Raw genomic sequence first — 5,992 nt, 5'->3', positions numbered from 1 at the left:
TCTCTAAATAAGGCCCATCGCTCGCTTCTTAAGTTTTATAACTTTGTGTAAACATTGTGTTCATGAATTCAATCATCAATTTTTGTGATAAGTATTTATACTACGGTCTGTCGTCTAAAACACATTTATTCAGGACTATGCATTTAGGATATGGTACTCTAAATTAGAGGGGTTCAAGTCTTAACAAGCAGTGCGTCAAGGTCAATGTGGTCAAGATATGCAGACTTTATTTCATATTAAGTTTAAAGGGACAAAATTAGGTACTTAATTAAAGTAGTGTGGGGTAACCTGCTGTCCCACGGGGCAATATATTATATTAAAATTTATTGTGTTTATGTGTATTGTGTATCATAAGTACTGGGCGTTTGCGGGATCGCCTTCCACTCTGAGGCCACCACTCAAATACTGGCGCTGATGATAGCTCATCTTTGAAGATTATATCCGATCCATCTCTATTTCCGCAACGCTACTTCTTGGGTATCGAAGGTTGTGAACATGTGGACACATGGGCGTCATGGGCCTTATTTCATACCTGCATCAAATAAGACCCATAGTTTTTCTGTTTAATAATACTTACTTTTTACTTTTTTACTTACTGCACGAAATTTTTGAACCATTTACACTTATCAAGTTATAAAATGTACATAACATTTCAAAACTTAATAGCCGGGCCTTGTTTGCACAAGCAACAAGCAACATTACATAATTATGCCCTTAGTAGGTAGATGAAATGAGTATTACCAACGTTTTAATTCTGCGGTAACAAAAATGCTTTGCCGAAAAGTATAAATAAGATCTAAATAATAAAAGTATATAAAGTATATATACGTTTAAATAGCCTAGGTTTAAATTTAGCTGGCAAATTAGTTAAGCATTTTTATGGTTGGTATGCATGTTGGTAACCACGAAAAAATGCACATTTTATTACATTATGATTATGGTAAGTAATTAAATAAATATTGGGGATACCTTACACAGATCAACTTAGCCCCAAACTAAGCAAAGCTTGTACTATGGGTGCTAGGCGACGATATAGCGCAGGACACCATCGCGAGCGCAGACTTCTGGCCGAAAGGTGTGGTTTTTCGGCGATTCCGGGGCAACTTGCCGAATCCTACACCGGGGCAAACGACGCAACGGAGCCACGCTGTTACGTCATCGCCCAAATAAATTGTTTAGTTTTAAACTTTATTGTTTGTTTTTTTTTTCATGTTCTTACTTACTGTTTTTTTTTTCTTTTTTGTTATTTAAGTTTCGTGACGCATTGGTTTTACTGTAATGTCATGTAAACATGTTTTTACTAATAAATAAATAAATAATACATACTTAAATAGATAACATACATACATACAATCACGCCTGTATTCCATAAAGGGGTAGGCAGAACACATGAAACTACTAAAGCTTCAGTGCCACTCTTGGCAAATAAGGGGTTGAAAGAAAACGAAACTGTGACATTGCAGTGACAGGTTGTCAGCCTCTCGCCTACGCCACAATTTAACCCATATCCCATAGATAAATACAAAACCATACTTAAATAGATAAATACATACTCAGGAACAAATATTTGTGCTCATCACACAAATAAATACCCTTACCGGGATTCGACGAACGACGAACGACGACGGGAACCGAAGACAACATTAAAATTAGGTAGTTAATTAAAGTACTTTGAAGTAACCTGCTGTCCTACGGGATAAATATTATAATATATATAGGTATCCGTATATTTTTATTCTTTTCATTCCGGCGACCGTCCTTTGTCACCCATGTTTCACAACTAAAGAGTAAGACGAAATTGACGAGTGAAGATGCTCTGACTGAAACAATTACTTTTCATATTATTAATGTTTACCATTACACACAGAGCACAATCTCATCGGTAAATATTGTAAATTTTACTTTATTTCGACGTGCGTTTATCATAGCGCTCTTGAATAATACGATTTTGTAAAGAAAATATCTCCTAGATACATACTATCAATTGTGTCGCTTAGTTTCAAACTTGGGTACTTAAATCCATTCTGCTTTAAGATTGAATATATAAAAAATATATATTAACCTTGTAGCAGAATGGATTTATCCAGGTTTGAAGTTAAGCGACACAATTACGCTTAATTCGGTATGTAAATACCTTATTTTTTGTTAAGTTACTGATGGGCCTTATTTCATACATGCAGCAATTTGGGAAAAGTGCACCTACTTAATGCACAATTGCACATGGACCCAATTTTTTGACCCATTTACACTTATCTAATTATAAAATGTACATAACATTTCGAGACTTTTAACCGGGCCTTATTTGTATGTAGATTACAGATGCCCTTAGTTGGTAGATGAAATGAGTGTTATATACGTTTTAATTCTATGGTAACAGAAATGCTGATATGTAAGTATAAATAAGTTTTAAATAATAAAAATATCAATCAATACGTTTAAGTACCGATACCTAGGTTTAAATTTAGCTGGCAAATTAGTTAAGCATTTTTATGGTTGGTCTTGTTCTGTGCTAAACCTTGTATTTCTAATGCTAGGTAGGTAATATGTATACACAACCCTAGAAAATTAGAAATATAAGATGCATATGTAGCTTTCCATCTGAAAAAGGTCCTTATGCTTTGGCAGATTTTTTGTTAGAATTCTGCTAAAAAGTTCTAATTACATTGGAACATAATCCGGTGTCTGGTAAGTATAATAGGTACCAAATCGTTACCTAGTTTTCCTACGCTGTCACTTCTGTCAAACATGTGCAAAAAAAAAAGAATAAGATTCACATACATTTTTGGTAGGTAGATACTGTCAACCAATTATGTAGAATCCCAGGCCACTCTAGAACACCGTCCTTTATTTGCTACAGAAGTCAGTTTTACTTTTACTGTGAAAGGGTCTAGATTGGCCTATGACCTAGGATTCAGATTAATTGGTTGATTGTACGTACCTACTTAGGAGTAGGCATATTATAGGTAATATGGCTTCTCTTTGAAATCGAAAAGGTTTTAGCTTTTTACATACCGAATAACTTTATTTCGCTAACAATGTGACTATCTTAAAACTTTTTAACAAAAAATAAAACCGCCTTCAAAAATAAGCGCGTTACAAAACACGGAGAAACTAAAAAGCCAAAAATAATAAACCTTTCAATTCAGATTTCTTATCGTATTGCAATAAGCTAAACATCCAAATTATAAACAAATCAATTATTTTTGTAGTCGGTACCAGACCTGTTCGTCGCCTTGCTATTGCCTGTTTGACCCACCCAACCATACACAGGCTGGTACCGACTCCAAAAATAATTGAATTGTTTATAATTTGGATGTTTAGCTTATTGCAATACGATAAGAAATCTGAATTGAAAGGTTTATTATTTTTGGCTTTTTAGTTTCTCCGTGTTTTGTAACGCGCTTATTTTTGAAGGCGGTTTTATTTTTTGTTAAAAAGTTTATTTATTTGTTGATTTTTAGTGGTTCCTAGTGATATTATATGTATCAGTCCGAATACATGTACAGTAGTGAAAGAATTATCCTTTAACTCCTAACCATTGAGGAGTTGACCTTCCATCATCAGCTCAGTTGATTTTTAGTGGTTCCTAGTGATATTATATGTATCAGTCCGAATACATGTACAGTAGTGAAATAATTATCCTTAAACTCCTAACCATTGAGGAGTTGACCTTCCATCATCAGCTCAGCCACATAAAATTATTACCATCAGACGTAAATACTGGTGTACCTTTGAAAAATATACTAAAAACATTACATGTGCCTATAACATTTGAAGAGTTCCCTCGATTTCTCCAGGATCCCATCATCAGACCCTGACTTGGTGCCAATGGGACCATCTCGGGGTTATACCGGTTCGATCAAAAAAAAAATTTTGAAAATCGGTCCACGATTCTCGGAGATATCGAGTAACATACATACAAAAAAATAATAAAAAAAAAAAACATTCAGTCGAATTGAGAACCTCCTCCTTTTTTGAAGTCGGTTAAAAAGAAATCATCTTTTAAGATAAGGAATTGTTTCTACCATTCCTTAAAACATTACAAATTTGCATTTTAGTCAAATCAGTACACTTAATATCTTCACGGAGTCCAAAACATTATGCATCAGAAGTCCGAAACTAGACAAATATAGTGAGCGCTTGAGCGCGAGTAAGTACTTGCGCCGGCCGCGGACGCGGGTGTGTGCGTGCGCCGCGCGCACGCACACAGGGCCTCTCTGTGGGTTCCACCCCCGTCAGCGCGACGGCGATAAAGACCTAAAAATCTCAAATTTGAATTCGTGCTTCGGTATCGTATCCTCTTAAGTGAGATAAATTTTCTCGTCCCTTGAAGTCTCACTTATCCAGGTTTCACTGTATAAACATCATACACCGTATGATTACCACATACCACATACAAGGGCAAGGGCATCTAAGTAAAGTAAAAGTAAAATCTGCTCCAACTTGAAGAGAAAAACAGATCCGGAGTTACACAATTTATAACATAATATTTGATGCCAAACACATTGATTAAAATATTATTAGGCGAGACGTTCATATATTATTTGTGACGTTATCTGGGTAAAGGGACCTTATTGTCGATGGCGCTTACGTCCCGCGGCGTCGTATTTGTATACGAACATCGCTCATAAATAACGCCGTAAGCGCCATCGACAATACGGTCCCTTTACCCAGATAATGTTTTTTTTAGTTTAGATACATTTTAGTTTAGATACGCAAGACTAAACTTTCCCTTCACGATGACACAATATAATTAATTAAGTACATACATACATACATACAATCACGCCTGTATCCCATAAAGGGGTAGGCAGAACACATGAAACTACTAAAGCTTCAGTGCCACTCCTGGCAAATAAGGGGTTGAAAGAAAACGAAACTGTGACATTGCAGTGACAGGTTGCCAGCCTCTCGCCTACGCCACAATTTAACCCATATCCCATAGTCGCCTTCTACGACACCCACAGGAAGAAAGGGGGTGGTGAAATTCTTAACCCGTCACCACACAGGCACTTAATTAAGTATCTCGTTTTAACTGGACACATTACTATAAATAATCAATAAGGCCAAGCGGTGATAAATGACTTTTTAATATTTTTAGGGTTTCGTACCTCGAAAGAAAAAACGGTGCCCTGATAGGATCACTGTTATGCGTCCATCCGTTAAAACCAAAGATTGTAGAAACCCCTAGATGACGGGAATGTGCAGTCATCATGGCACCACTTTTTCATTACTACAATATAATATGACTGATGACCAAATGGCCAACAAACATTCATTCATATAATTTTCATAAGTTGATGAGAAAAAGCGGTTTCACGGTACTGATTGAAGGTCGAGTAGAATAGCTATATCTGTCTCTCAGTTGGCATATGACATGTTTCATGTCATGAGGTGGTATTAGGATAACATAAGGTTAAGGATCTAAAATCATAACTCATAAGGATCTAAATAACCTTATGTCATCCTGTACAATCTCATGAAGCATATCATGATCTGGCAGGCAAGCATGGTCGCGCGATAAATGATAAAACATCTGACCGTCACTATCGCACTTACAAATAGTGCTATAGGGACGGCCTGATATTTTATAATTTATCGCGCGACCATGCTTGCCTGCCTAGACCATTCTAGACCCTTTATTTTAGGAACTCGTAAGGGTATTAAAATTAAATTTAAACCATATAAAATCCCACCATGCTGTTAAAACAAAGTTATAAAGTAGCGCGAATATGTCACCAAAACGCATTTTTCTACACTCTCAAGGTAATCGGAATTTAAACTTAACCTAAAACTATGAAATATTGCAAATAATAACGTCTTGTACTACAAAAAACTATAAATTGTCTAAAAATTATACCTTTCTCAAAAATTGTTACAATTAGAAATATATTTTTTCTACGGAACCCTAAGTAGGAGACCCCGACTCGCGCTTTCGTTTAGGCCGGTTGTGTTTATATCACTAGGTCTATATTCATTTCTTGATATCTAT

Source organism: Leguminivora glycinivorella, chromosome 19, assembly GCF_023078275.1.
Source record: "Leguminivora glycinivorella isolate SPB_JAAS2020 chromosome 19, LegGlyc_1.1, whole genome shotgun sequence".
Lineage (NCBI taxonomy): Eukaryota > Metazoa > Arthropoda > Insecta > Lepidoptera > Tortricidae > Leguminivora > Leguminivora glycinivorella.
The sequence above is the reverse complement of the archived record's forward strand: the minus strand, read 5'-3'. Positions refer to the sequence as shown.